This window comes from Gymnodraco acuticeps, unplaced genomic scaffold, assembly GCF_902827175.1.
Source record: "Gymnodraco acuticeps unplaced genomic scaffold, fGymAcu1.1, whole genome shotgun sequence".
NCBI lineage: Eukaryota > Metazoa > Chordata > Actinopteri > Perciformes > Bathydraconidae > Gymnodraco > Gymnodraco acuticeps.
In genome coordinates this window covers 3,459,936-3,476,168 of record NW_022990701.1, presented here as the reverse complement: position 1 = coordinate 3,476,168, position 16,233 = coordinate 3,459,936, and the positions used below count along the sequence as shown (strand labels likewise).

The 16,233-nt window shown below is 39.7% G+C and overlaps 1 non-coding gene across 1 annotated transcript; it reads right to left on the bottom strand.

The window, feature by feature from the left end:
- Window positions 1-10,987: 10,987 nt before the first annotated feature.
- Window positions 10,988-11,060, bottom strand: trnar-ccg. The gene has a single exon. It is a non-coding gene; the product is annotated as a tRNA-Arg (tRNA).
- Between the last annotated feature and the right edge of the window lie 5,173 nt (window positions 11,061-16,233).

The following is a 16,233-nucleotide window of genomic DNA, read 5'->3' as shown; positions in this document are numbered from 1 at the left end:
AAGTTTTGAGTACTCCGAACTAATCGGGTTTTACAGTGTATTCTGTCATAAAAATATGTATAAAATAATAAAAAAGAGAACATTTTATTTTAAGTGACCAATTATGAATAAAAAATTCAATTAAACTGTTTACTTCTGGGTACATTTGTCCTCAATAATCTATATAATATTTGATTAAAAAAAGCTGAGCTAACAGAACATTATGCATTTGAGTTTTATACATTCAGTTCAGCTCACAATCACTACATTTTTACAATATGAGTTCACCTACTGAATAAAAAAAAGTGAACCAATGAAAGTAAAACTATAAAGCAAATTCAGGAAGTACGTGTAGAGATTCAAATTTATGGTATTAACCTAAAGAACAGTACAGCTTGAAAGAAAAAATACAATCAGTTTATTACACAATAAACTAAATAAGCTGTTTTGATTAATTGTTTTCAGTAACAATGTAATCCTTCAAATTATTCCCAATTTAAAAAGAAATGTAACAGTAATCTGATTGTTTTATTTGTATGTAGCTTATACACAAACACAAAACACCACACCATGCAGCACTCAGTGCCACCACCCATCTCTTTCACTCTCTGCCAACCTCAATTCAGTCTGTTTCACATCAAATAAATGCTGCTTATAGAGATCTAACCCAATTCAGGATGGTGTTGTCCAATATGGACGGACGCAGATGTCGATGGAGAAAGCGAAGGAGAAAGAGGAAGACAAACAGTCGAACAGGAAGTGTCTGAGATTAGATGGAGGAGAAAACAAATGAGGTAAGCAGGGGAGCAGAAGTCAATCAATCAATCAATCAATCAATGTTTATTTATATAGCCCAATATCACAAATGTTACATTTGTCTCAGTGGACTTCACAGTTTGTACAGAATATCAGTATGACAATACGACACCCTCTGTCCTTAGACCCTCACATCGTACAAGGAAAATCTTCCGGAGAAAGCCCACAGTTTAAGGGGGAAAAATGGGAGAAACCTCAGGGAGAGCAACAGAGGAGGGATCCCTCTCCCAGGACGGACAGACGTGCAATAGATGCCGTGTGTAAATCGAAAAGATAATACATTTACAACATAGGTAGTCCAAATGTTTGGAAATGCATGTGTCTATAATAAGAAGATGAATCCACGAGGATGTCAGCAATCTTGTGGGAGCCATCAGTGAAGTAGTATGGTGAGAGTCTGGCAGGACCGCAGAGACAGGTTCAGCCACGACTCGAAGTCCAGGACTCAGATCCAGTGCTCAGGATAGAGGATCCAGGACACACGACCACAGCAACATGATTAGCCTCGACTCAGGATCCCGGCGTATATATGGACACAAAAAAGAGATTTGGGGGAAACTGGGTTAATCCGAACATGAGAGTACACAGGTACAAACAGCCAGAAAGACGGAGTAAGGTGCCCCGCTCAACAGTCCAAGCCTATAGCAGCTAAACTAACGTGTCTACATACATGCACTCCCTTAGGATAGGTTGAGGGAAAAGGGTAGCAAGTAAGAAGTAGGAAACACACACAGGGAAAAAGGTCCCCATTGGAACCTGAATTTGTCAGAGAGGAGTGGGTCAGTGACTACGTTCCACACTCCCTGGCCGGGCTAGGCGTTCTCTGCAACCTGTTACCCTCTAATAAACCTCAAGAGGTCATAGAGGGGAAAGGTTTGGATAAAGTTTTAAATATAAGATCTAAGTTTTTAGGATTTAAGTGAAAGAGTAAGAACTAAAATGTATAGGTGAAGAGGCACAACGTATCTACGCAATTTTGAGCCCCAAGCGACATTGTGAGATGAGGCCCCCCCCCCCCCAACCGACAGGAGTGAAATATTTTTTAGGCTACTTTGCAAATATAATTCCTGTTTATTATTATTATCAACACAGTTACTTTTTTATACAGTGAGGTAAATGGTAAATGTGCATGTATGTCGTTCAGTATGCGTTTACAGGTGAATACGTCTGCATTTCCTGCCAAATACTAGCCTCAAAAAGATTAAAATATAATGAATGCAAATAAACTACTTCTAATAATAATAATCATGATCAATTCAATAATATAAATACTATATTATTTTATCATAATATAACATGCTTATGACATGCTCAAAAACTGATATTTCTTAAATCTGTATTCAAATGTAGTTCTCACACATTTCTATCAGTATTTCTCTGTGTTGTGGTTGACATGATGATGACTGTTAGGAGTTAAGGGGAGAAGCTGAGCATCACCATGAAATGTGCAAATTGACATAAAAATGAATAAAAGGGGGAAAAATGCTCCATGTTTTTTAGGCTGTAAACTTTAACTGTTATGTAAGCCAACTAGACAGACAGTGTATCACTCTTCCTCCTGTACATTAGCAGATAAAAGGCATAACATACTTGAATGAATGTTAAGAATGCTGGAAATAACTGCATCTCCATTAGCCTGCTGCAGAGACTGCCTTCTTCATGTTGTGAATTGCAGCTGATGTTTTAATATGGCAATTTGACTTATACAACATTCGCAAGTTGTACATTTGACTCATACAATAACCCACCTTCGAGTGATGCTCTATAGTTTCTTCATGTTTTTTTTTTTTCCCCTCTTGCTTGCACCGGACTGAAATTGTCTTTTCACCGACATCTCTTCACCTGCACCAGTGGCCGTATCAAAGCCGTGATTGGTCAGATGTCGATACATTGCAACGGTGTCGGGTTACAGACGTGCTCCCCTTGTCACCCTCTCACTCTCGCGGGGGGGGCGCGGAGAACTGAGCGGAGAACTGCGCACAGCAGCTGAGGCCCTCTGGGCGGGGCCCCCTGCGCAAGGCGGGGCCCCATGCAGCCTGCGTGATTGGCCTGTAGGGAGGGGCGGCCCTGTATCTACGTCAATGCACTCTTATTAGATTATTTTATTTTATCACTATAAGCTTTATTAAAAAGGAAGGTCTTAAGCGCACTCTTAAAAACGGATAGGGTGTCTGCCGCCCGAACACAAACTGGAAGCTGATTCCACAAATATGGAGCTTGATAAGAAAAGGCTCTGGCTCCCATTGTACTTTTAGAGACTCTAGGAACAACCAACAACCCTGCATTCTTGGAACGCAATGCCCTAATAGGACAGTAGGGTATAATGAGTTCTTTAAGGTAAGATGGCGCCTGCCCATTAAGGGCTTTGTAGGCGAGAAGAAGAATTTTAAATTCTATCCTGTGTTCTATAGGGAGCCAGTGTAAGGCAGCCAGAACAGGAGTAATGTGGTCCCTTTTCCTAACTCTGGTTAGTACACGAGCTGCAGCATTTTGAATCAGCTGAAGCGACTTGACTGACTTCTTGGTACACCCTGATAATAAAGATCAGAAGTCTGAAGGAAGGACAAATTGAAAATGAACATGAGTGCGAGGCAAAGATCACACAAACCAGACAATCTGAACTATTGCTGAAGATATAGCAGCCAGAGAAATTATAGGATTTCTTTACTGTTCCAATAGAAACATCTGAGAGTTAGCCACAAACTTTGAGGTGGACATGTGCGCATGGCTCAAGGCCACAGATTTTTCCTCTCCTTTGAAGTACACATATACTTAATCTCACAGCTAAATTGTTTGAAATGTAGGTCATGGCTCCAATTTTACTACAGTGGGGCAAGAATTAAAAACCACCCACACTTCAATGCATCAGCGCTTAGACCCTCTTTTACCTTGACTCCATAGGCGCGTTCACACCGGAATAAGTTCCTGGGGGAGGATTAGGCAAATCAAGCCGCTGACGTCACTTCTTCTTCTTCTGCTTTGGGTTTACTGGCTGGCTGCAAAACAACTTCACGGCGTATACTGCCACCTGAAGTCACCGGCCGGAAGTCCCCGGAGTTGGGGACTGGCTTCAGTAGAAGCTGCTGGGACTCCCAGCTGCTTCTACTGAAGCCTTCCGAGTAAATCGCCAGAACGCCGACACCTCCTCATCTCCACCGCTCCCATGTTTTCTTTTGTGTTGCAATAAATTAGTCTCTCTGCATTTGTGGGCTGGGCTAATGCTAATGCTAATAATGCTAACGCGAGGATAATAAAATGGCGGCTTCACAAAACTTTTTTGGAGTTTTACGGGGCGTGGCTTGCAATCCGCCCAGCCAATCAGACATAGGAACCTTTTTCTCCCACGAAAGTACCTGCTCTCTAGCAGGGACGGAAAAGGGGGTAAAAAGGTTCTGATTAACTCATTTTAGTTCCGGCTCTTTTTGGTGTGAACGCGACATTTCGGAACTATATCGGAACTAAAGTGGGAAAAGTACTGCGGTGTGAACGCGGCTCATAACAATCTTTCCACAATCATTTCTGTTACGGTCCCTAATAGACTAGGGTGAAAGGAAAATAAAATTATATAAAATAACCAGGCGAAAAAAAACTCATTTGCAAACTTAAAATATATTGTTTAATTAATCAAAAATAAAGAGGGCTCACTAGCCAAGTTACAAAACAAACTGAAGACAAAAGAAAACAACTTTCTTACAAAAGAAAGCGATAACAAAGAACCATGTAAAAAGAAACAATGTAGCACATCTTCTAACACTACACAGACTAAGAGGTCTCACACAGAGACAACACACTTCACATGCTGCCCAGAGGGGAAGGGAAGAGTGGTGCAACAGCTCCTCAATCCTTTATACAGGGTTTGATTAGGGATTGGGAGCACCTGAGAGACAGATTGCATCTATTCGGCAGTGGCTCAGTCAGTAGGGGCTTGGACTGTGACCCGTAGGGTCGCCGGTTCAAGTCCCTGAACAGACCTAAATATGGAGTGTGGACTGCTACTTGGAGAGGTCCCAGTTCACCTCCTGGGCCCTTCCGTGGTGCCCTTGAGCAAGGCACCTGGAACATGTTTTTTTGGACATGCTTCTTATTAAGTTTCAATTAACACTAAATGATTCAGTTATAAGAAAATCGAAAGTCCATTACCTTGACTTGAACATAACGTAAGACTGTTGAGGGTTAGGTGCAAAGTTAACTGTTTACGCTTTGACATGTAGACAGGAGGAGCAAGGAATTAACCACCAGCCTAGCAAACATCGGTTATTTAGGTTGCTTTGTTCTTCTTTTAATGTGGAACACATGATGCAAGGTGAAAATTGTATTTGATGCAGGGTGAAAGGAAAGATTTGCTTGAAGGGAATGGACAACATTTAGTGCAGAGCCCTCTATGGTGTTCCGTCATTGGATACAATTGACAGTGTCAGTCCAATGGAGAAGATGTGATGCAGGGTGCTCTTTCAGGGGATACAATTTGGTGCAGGGCCCATCCAATGGAGCAAATGTAATGCAGGGCCCTATGGTGTTCTGTCATTAGAGACAGTTTGGTTTAAGGCACTAAAGGGTGTCCTTTAAATGGACACAATCTGGTACAAGACCCTAGGGTGCCTTTTCAACTGAGAACATTTGATGCAATTCCCTCTTGTCTGTCAGCCCAATGGAGGAAATGTTGCACAGTGTCCTTAAGATCCTCCTTACAATGGAGAACGGTGATGCAGGGCCCTGGAGGCTGCTCTTTCTGGTGGATAACTTTATTTCAGCCGGTGCCATTCAATTTAGCTATCAGACAAACTGACCATGCAGATGAATACAGAACAGGACACATCCAGTTCAAAGAGAAATCTGATAAGTTACCTCTGGGTTCTCCTTACTGTAGTGGAAGAGACAGAGAGAAAGAGAAGGGTACATGCTTCTTAAAGTATGCTCCATATCAGACTCTCCGTGACAGGCTTCTCTACAAACCCCAGGGGCAAATGAAAGAGGGACAGAAAGACATGAACTGCATACATTATGGCTAGCATTGCATCCAAAATCTCTCAAAAGTAGAGAGCAGTGTGTCCGACTGACACGCAAGATTAAGGATTGAATCCTTATCAACTCCATATAAGAAGACTTTAGGGATGAATAAAATCAGGGGCGGATCTACCGGGGTGGCATGGGGTGGCAACTGCCACCCTAAACAATAGCCTTGCCACCCCAGCTGCCACCCCAGTTGGCATCTTTGTTTTGAAAGAAAAGTTGTGGCTCATCGGAAATGTATGAGAGAAAGTCTCTAATGTCCGAGTGCAAGTGAATGCAGCACAAGATGCACGTCATGTAACCCCTCCCCCGGTCCTGGCGCGAGAGTGGAAATATGATTGGTGGCGAATTCACTTGAACGGGGGGACGGCGCAAAACGAGAAGCCTTTCGGACCCAAGCACTGAAGGAATGAGGTAATTGCGGTCTACAATGACAGAGAAGAGAATGTCAAGTTTGGCTGTACTCAGCATTGAATCAAAACGCACTACAGCTGTTGATCTTAATAAGTTTGTGAGGCGTTTTGCTGAACAAAATAGTAATCGCCGCATTCAGCTGTAATAGACATGCCAACTTGTTGCGCTGCTCACGGATGACTCGATGAGAATAACAAACTGTTAAGATGATGACCTTGTATGCGTGTATATATTTTTTTCTTTGAGGGGGTCTGCCCCCAAAAAACAGTTTTAAGTCCTGAGAAAGTAAAATAAGACGGTGTGTAAAACTACACTGCCCAGCCAACAGAAAGTAACCACTTTGATTGAACTAGGCCAGTAGGTAAGGACCTTCCACTGGATAATAACTGCAGCGATGTTTTAGCTGAATACACGTTTTTTAACCCTAACTGATGCAGTTAGTCACTTCTTTAATGTTTGTTCTTTCTGATGTAAAGGCAAGGTTGTAACTGTATATCAATAATGATATCATTACTTGTTTTTAAAATTTGAAGGAGGGTGAGCAAGCATCTTGATGAACATTCATCATTAACTCCTCCAAAAAATATAGTTTATTCAATAATAAATGAATATGTGAATCATAACAGTTCTTCACTATATCTGTAAAGCGTCTTTGAGCACCTGTAAAAACGCTAACAAATTAAATCTATTATTATTACTATTTATTAACAGTGATTGACAGCTGATAGGAATAATATGATTGTTAATAGTATCATATTCATACAGACAAACATCGATGAGACAGTTAATTAATGTACTTATTGCAGCAGTCTGCATAGATTTGGTTCCCTGCTGGTCTAAGAGTGAGACAAACTCATTTAGTTATTGTTCAGTCAAAAATTCATTAAATTACGTCTGCCACCTTATATGTAAGGCTTTACTGATATCACAAAACATTACATATTTTTTAAAAATTATTATTAAACTGACTAATGTATTCAAATAAATACAAAATATAGTAAAATAAACATTAAGGTGCAGCATTTTGATGAACTGAAATAATCTGTATTTGAACTGTACTAGTACCTAAGCAGCAAGCTTGACATTAGGACTTGCTTGTCATTGTATTTTCATGTTGTTTAAAGAAAGATGAACTTGTCCACACTGTCTTTGTCCGTCATCCTTGTACGTAACTGCGAAACCAAAATGTTCCCAAACCAGAGACTTCAATGATGCTGGAGGATTTTCAGCTCAACTTTATCTGCGTTCGCCATTTCGACAGTTCCTCATATTACTGACTACATTTGAACGCATCCCTGTGACCAGCTCTCATAGTATGCCTCTCGTCCAATGAAATGACTTGGTCGCTCTATGATATATACCTGAGATTACTTCCAGAAAGTTGTTCATGTTCTCAATTTTTTACGTTTAACGCTATATTCGTTCGGTACACACGTGTACCGAACCGAAGGGCCCGTACCGAATAATTTCAGTACGTGTACCGTTACACCCCTAATTGATTGATATGATTGCGATTTAAATCAGCATATACTTCTGTCAGGGGATGCCACCCCTTAAAATCTCCTGCCACCCTCTTGCCACCCCATGAATATTTGTCTAGATCCGCCCCCTGAATAAAATCAAAACTCCACTTATCTATCCTCCAACATGTTTTTGTCCAAAACTGTCTCCAAAGATGGGTATTACAACACCAGCTAAAGGGTCCTTCTAACCACCAACTTGGTTTATCTGCCAAGCTATTTGTTTGTCTTTAATCAAAAGATTGAATTAGAAAGACTGCTGCCTTATTAGACTTCTTGTCCTCTGGCTCTTTTGCTGTTGAGCTTATTTACAGTATTCACAGTATGTGCTGGACCTTGAAACTGTTCTTGGCCATTGTATGATCACAACAAACTCTATATTTAAATTATATTCATTTTAAGTCGTTTAATCCACTCAGTTTTTCCTTGCCTGAATTTGAAAGTATAAATTGGGTAAGTAAAAACTGCACACACGTTACAGGTAGCTTTGCAGGATGATGTGGGCCGTGTGAAATCTGGCATGGAACATTTATTCTGGCAGCCATGTTTACCCAAATATTAACTCTGCATGATGTGCCCTGTTTATCTGGATTGAAGCAGAAGAGTGGATCAAATGAAATATCTTTTATTAAAATATTAGATATACTGAGATGATCAAAATATTCTGTCTGCTCATCTGTACAAAATGTCAACGACATATATACAACCTCATGCCCCTCTTCATTACTTTTTCCAGCTCTTAAGTACTTCAGTTCACTTTCCATAAAAGTGCTTCTTTATACTTTTGCAACTAATCTGAGTGGTGAGACTCATACAAAGTTGTGTGCCAGTTAATAAAACAATGAGCTTAAGGCCCCGTCCACACAGAGACGATTTCAGTTGTATCCACTAAAGTTCTTTATCGTAGACCAGTGGTTCTCAAACTTTTTTCAATAATGAAAAAAAAATTCAGCCAAGTACCCCCTGATCAGCGCAAAAACAATTTGTTAGGGAAAAAATGCCTATATAAAGAGGTGCAGTACAGCGCTGCACCATCAGTGTCTGATTTATTAAAACAACAACCTTGTAACTGAGAAACACTTAAATGTTACATTTCAAATGTTTACAATCCATGGCAAACCAATTTTAACATTACACGTTACTTTTACTGAGACGTTTTATCCAAAGCGACTTACATACTGTGGGCAATCCCCACAGGAGCAATTTGGGGTGAAGTGTTTTGCCCAGGGACACAACGACATGCTGACTGCAGTGGGGTTTGAACCTGTGACCCCCAGATCCGAACACCTACGAACAACCCACTACGCCACACACCTCCTAACATCACGCAATAACACTAAGACAAGATTATTTGCATTGAACTGATCTTTTTTATAAGTTGTATTTACAATTTAGTGAGAATCATGGGCTTGTGCTTCACTGAGGATCTTTGTCATTCTGACAGGAAGGCCACTGCAGTTATTACACTTTGCGTTTTGAAATATGTGTAACTCTGTTAATAAAAAACTCACACTGCTCAAACTTCGCTACTTTTCCTAAATTTGGTATATTTATTTATTTTGGGACGTGGGGAATGAAGAGAAAACAATATATGAGCATTTTATGAGCATGGGATTTTGACCCCTCATATAAACATTATGCATAATGCTGCGCTATACTTTGCGGCCACACGCCGTTGCCGAGCAACGCTTATTGTTTAGGTCCTTTGATAAGCAGGCAGTCATATCATTACCTAGAACTAGCTAGATCTGATAGATTTGGATATAAACGCGAGTGAAGTCTAACCGACGCGAGAGAGAGATCAGATCAGCTGCTGCTGACGGAGAACATGCAGCTCTTCCGGATCACAGCTCCCCCGCATGTGACGGATCGTTGAGCGGAGAAAAATACACTTAGAGTTAGACCTAACCACACTAAGCTAGTTTATCTACTCTGGAACTAGCTAAACTAGTTATAAATATGTGTATTCTTTACTGTCGGGTCACTTATTACAGGTTCAGCGAGCTGCACGAGACTGACGGGCTGTCAGGAGAGGGAGAGGAAAAGAGAGCACCCCGTTTATTTTTCACATTTTATTATCCAGAATTGCTGTAAACTTTTGAATAAAGTAGTTCATCTACTATTAGTAGTTTGTTTAAATGCATTACTTTTTTTTTCTTTTTTTCATTAACATAAAATAAATCTCACGTACCCCCTGCAGTACCCCAACGTACCCCTAGGCGTCCGTGTACCCCCATTTGAGAACCACTGGTATAGACGGTACGCCCTATGCGATCTTTTCCTGAATTGATGACACCATAGCCCCACCTCTCCTGCTCACCCTCCTGTCATTGCTGATGCGTTTCTCCAACAACAACAACAACAACAATGGCGGATCACAGGGTTGCGTTCGTGCTCCAGATGCTACTGACCATGATACTTGTTTGTTTGTTTATGCCTTATGCTCATGCTCGGGGGGTCTTATTCGCAGCTTTTGGTGTATTTTGTGGCGGAAGTACAGCGCCACTTACAGGCCCGGCATGTGTACTACAGCGTCTCTAGCGGTACACGTTTTTTGAGCCGATTCCGTGTAGACGGAATACTTTTTTGAAATCGACTTCGGTTCGAAATCGGTTTTGTCTCTGTGTGGATGGGGCCTAAAGGTGCTAAAATGCTTTGAAGAGCTGAAGGTAAGTGCACAGTTGTGGGATGATTACCTGACATTAAGAGGGACCCAATGTGGTCCATTATTCATATTGAAATATTGATGTATGCCGTTTTTACAAAACATATTATTCATCTCCATTAACAGTAGGTAGTTGGTATGGGAAATATGTTGTTACCATTTGAATAAAGTCAAAATAAACAAAACCTTTTCATGACTAACAATAGGCCTATATGGCAGCACAGACACACCCAAAGAGACCAAAACCAAGAGTTGGACCACGACTAACAAGATGAACTATGTTTATTATACATTTCATTTGACCCCGGCTATGTTTAAAATGATATTCCAAACACATAAGCATAATATTTTCTCAAAATCTTTATATTTTTTGTCCACCAGACATAATATTGTGATGTCTTTATGCCCCTCTGCTTCAATTAAAGACTCCATTGCTTTTTGTTCAGACTTTTCATCAAATGGAGCCTTTGCTATTGATTAAATATGTTACATATTTAGTTGTTGCTTACAACCGTAGTGAGACATGTTTGATTTGTTATGTTGTGATCAAGTCAACTTTGTGCAAACATATAGAACCTTCAGTCGACCCAGGTGGGACTTGAACCCACAATCCCCAGCTTCGGAGGCTGGTGCCTTGTCCATTAGGCCACTGGGCCACTTCTCCTCAAGCAATGAGTCTCACCCAAATAATGAACTTTTCAGACACACACACACACACACACACACACACACACACACACGTGTTTCCCACAGATCTGAAATATACTTGTGGTGGTGTAGTGGGGATTTTTTTACTGGGTGGACGGGGCGCGGGGGAGAGACTCTATGGACGCGCTCGTGAACTGTCAACGGAGGGGGGGTACACTGTGGACCTCTGTGTGGACGGACCTCTGTGGACATCTGTCGCCTATCAGCGCAACTTACATGATGTCGTTTAAAAAATATAATAATAAAGGGCGGTGCCAGCCGTCAGCGAACCGAACCGGCCTTTCTGCACGACTGCCACTCAAATGCGGGATATAGTCTCAATTTGTGGGACGCGGGACAAATGATAAAAATGCTGTGTGTGCACCTGGTTGGTTGGTCACACACACACACACACACACACACACACACACACAAACACACACACACACACACACACACACACACACACACACACACACACACACACACTTCAAATCAAGTTGCATAAATACTTGTGCTACGTTTTTATTATAATTACTGTGAAATGTATTATGTTTTTATCAATATTATAACAAATACACACTTGCAACTGATAACACTGGCAATGATTTTATATTTAATAGGCTATTAAAAAAAAAAAATCATGCTTCAAAAAAGTGGGGGCTCCAAATAAGTGGGGGAACGGCGATCCACACCAATTGCGCGGCATACATTAAGCGCATATGGTGCGCCGCATTTGCGGCTCAGTTGAGGCTCCCTCCACAATCTACATAATATTTGATACCTTCCACTAAACAACAGTGTTTTATATTTAGCTCATTGCCTGTCTAATGTCAAGCACTGTAAACAAAGTGCAAAACAGCATAGATGTGGAATCTGTTTTCCTTTGAGACAAACTCAACTTTTCTGGCAAAACACCTGATCAGAAAACATGGTCACATTGATTTTGTCGCAAAACATATTATTTTGTTAAAGTCAATGTGGAGAGTGCCTTACTTCTGCTAATGAAAGCTTATCTGAGCATTTTGGGAAATGACCTTACAATATGTATTCCAAAGGCATTGTTTTTGTGAAGGTTGGTGAGGATTGGAAAAGTCCGCTGACCGAGACTTTTCATTCTCATTCTCGCGAATAGACAAAAACATTGAGGAGATATCTTCAATCTGACAACACATGCAAAGTAAAAAATATAGAAATATAGAAAGTAACACAGAACGCTTTATGGAGAGCTGACTTCAAAATATGCCATACGTGTGACACTTTAAAACAGTTTCCATCGTTGTCTTTGCTACCTCCAAGTTCCGAAAGATTGGGAAAGTTTACTGGCCCAGACTGTTTTTAATGTAAAATCGTCACTTCGACAACACAAAACACAAGCAAATACAGAAAGCACACACCACAATGCAGTGTTTCCAGGGAACACTCTTCTTTGTGTGTTTGTTGTTATTTTCTCCCACCAAAATAACAACTCCCCTTACGAATAGCTGATTTCAAAATCTTCCAGTCTTGTCTCCCCTGGAAACAGTTGTTATTGTTGTCTGTGCTACTTCCAGTGTGTGTTTGGTTTTGTTTTCTGATTTTACTTTCCCCCCAACTTTCAGCTTTGTTGCTCAGTAATGGTCATACCTCCTTCAACCCGGTATCACGGTGAGACGTGAACATGTGACGCTTTACCATTGCTGGGAGACGTGAAGATGTCACGGTTTCGTCTTTTCAAAACGTGAAAAGCGTGACAGCTACACGGTATTGTTAACCCATGTTAACCAGTGGAGAAATAACCGGAAATACCAAGCAAATGCTACCCCGACGTAATGATTTATTTTTTAATAGTCACACTCGATTACAGCGATTTTCTTGTTGCCCCAGCTGGTCGACACCTCTTTTAGCATAAACAAAGGCTACATTAATGTATTAAATCGATGTTAATCCATGCGTGTGGATGTGGAATTAACGGACGTGACGTTGTGCGATTGAGTTGCCAAGCAACAGCTTCGGTTCATGTTAATTTACAAACTATTCAACTACAACCGTAGTTATATTTAAAAACATGTTAGAAGGCCTCACGAAATACTTTAATGCACATTAAAATGTAAATGTGAAGGAATGTGTGTATAACAAAATACATCGGTCATTAAACGAAACCGGAAACAGACGTAGACAAGATCCTCAGCTCGATGATTGGATGGTTATCCGCAATGCATGCCGGGATTTGGTGTTTATGTGATGTGAAATCTGAAAACGTTTTTAAAAAATACAATAATACTTTATTCCGAGTGTGCTTGCTTTTCTCTTTGAAAGTCATCACATAACGGCATTGTAATACATGGTTCGGCTGCATTAAATATTACATATCTGCCGTAATTCTCTATTTATAGAGCCCTGATGAGAAGACTTCTAGACAAACATGAGGCACTGAAAACGTGACGTGGATCATAAATATATAAGCAATTAAACAACATCTTACATTTATTTTCACACAATACGTCTCCTTGCAGTATCAACACTAATTCGGCTGACTTTTATATTTGATCCAATTGGTAGATAGGCTGTATTTACACCATAACCGTGCAGAGCTGATAGAAAGGGACACCTGGTGGTCAAAGCACGTTATTGAATTTTATTATTTTATTATTAGATATTAATAGGAGGATGTGCAAAACAGACAAACTAATAAGGCTTAATTTAAACATTAAAGAGTACTTTAGGTTAAGGTCTTATTTTGAATAAGAAAAAAGCTTTAAGAAGAATATGGAGGGATGAAACCCTCTTGAAACCGCAGGTCCTTCCTTCCTGCAGCGGTCAGACTTTACAACCAGCACTGCCCCTTGTAGACCCTCCTACACACACCACAACACAGACTATAACACCCCTTGCTGCTAAATACAAACCAACTTTGTGCAATATGTGCAATATATATATGCCATTAATAACTGTGTAATTTATACCTGGCCACTAAATCAATATATATATATGCCGTTTTGTTTTTGATCTGTATTTTTGAAAATTATGTAACTTTTTATCTTTTTTTTAGCATATTGTTTAATATATTATAACTTAGTACTTTTTTAGCATATTGTTTATTTTATTCTAACTTAGTACTTTTTTAACGCATGTAAGATATGCAACACTAAGCTGTCTGTGGCTCTTTCCTGCTGTAACGCTGCACATTTCCCCTCTGTGGAACTAATAAAGGTATTCTGATTCTGATTCTTTAATGGTCACACATGCAGAGCACACAGCACACACAGTGACATTTGTATCTACAGATAAATATTAAGCCTGACAAAGTACTTAACGTCTAATATATTGCTTTCCTGCAATGTTAACTATGTTTAAGCACTTATTTGTTTATTATTTGTTTATTATTAAACTGATATTATACATATGTATTATACTCTTATAAGATGTATGTAGATAGTATAAGAAATGTGCAGAATGACAGTTTAATGGTGGAGTATAAACACATATTGATAGATGTCTTGTAATGCACTGTTGAGGAACCTGCGACCCAAGTTTTTCATTCATTGCATAACTACACAGTAGTTGTTTGTATAATATGATATGTCAATAAACCTTAGCTTATAAAATCTTGAAATCTTGAAAGGGATGTTCAAACTAGTCATTATATACAGTCTTTAATGAACTATTAGTAGAGAATAACGATTAATGAATATACTTGATAGAGATCCTATTAATATCTAATAATAAAATAATAAAATTCAATAACGTGCTTTGACCACCAGGTGTCCCTTTCTATCAGCTCTGCACGGTTATGGTTTAAATACAGCCTATCTACCAATTGGATCAAATATAAAAGTCAGCCGAATTAGTGTTGATACTGCAAGGAGACGCATTGTGTGAAAATAAATGTAAGATGTTGTATAATTGCTTATATATTTATGATCAACGTCACGTTTTCAGTGCCTCATGTTTGTCTAGAAGTCTTCTCATCAGGGCTCTATAAATAGAGAATTACGGCAGATATGTAATATTTAATGCCGCCGAACCGTGTATTACAATGCCGTTATGTGATGACTTTCAAAGAGAAAAGCAAGCACACCGGAATAAAGTATTATTGTATTTTTAAAAAACGTTTTCAGATTTCACATCACATAAACACCAAATCCCAGCATGCATTGCGGATAACCATCCAATCATCGAGCTGAGGATCTTGCCTACGTCTGTTTCCGGTTTCGTTTAATGACCGATGTATTTTGTTATACACACATTCCTTCACATTTACATTTTAATGTGCATTAAAGTATTTCGTGAGGCCTTCTAACATGTTTTTAAATATAACTACGGTTGTAGTTGAATAGTTTGTAAATTAACATGAACCGAAGCTGTTGCTTGGCAACTCAATCGCACAACGTCACGTCCGTTAATTCCACATCCACACGCATGGATTAACATCGATTTAATACATTAATGTAGCCTTTGTTTATGCTAAAAGAGGTGTCGACCAGCTGGGGCAACAAGAAAATCGCTGTAATCGAGTGTGACTATTAAAAAATAAATCATTACGTCGGGGTAGCATTTGCTTGGTATTTCCGGTTATTTCTCCACTGGTTAACATGGGTTAACAATACCGTGTAGCTGTCACGCTTTTCACGTTTTGAAAAGACGAAACCGTGACATCTTCACGTCTCCCAGCAATGGTAAAGCGTCACATGTTCACGTCTCACCGTGATACCGGGTTGACCTCCTTATAACAGAGTATGTGTTTCAAAACACCAAAAGTAAAATGATTGTTGGTTCCTTTTGTAAACCCCTCATTCCTTAACTTCACACCTTGTTCACTTTTAACCATTAAAACATTCACCCATATGCTTAGGTATAACACAATCTTAAGGCAGAGCTGGATGCATTTGCAAAGAAGTCGACCTATGGATGGATTTTAAAGTGTAAAGGGAAGTACACTGATAGAATAGTTGCACCTTAAATAAAGTGTACCCATGTGTGCATAATAACCTAGCTGTTAGTATTGTATTTGCGGTTGTCGGGAGAGATGAAACATAAGTGGATGTCACGTGATTCACATCGATCCCCTATTGTCAGGACCTCGACACAAACTGATGGACCCAAATGCATGACCCAGAGACAAAGTCTTGAATATATAAAAAAATTATATTTATTTTCACA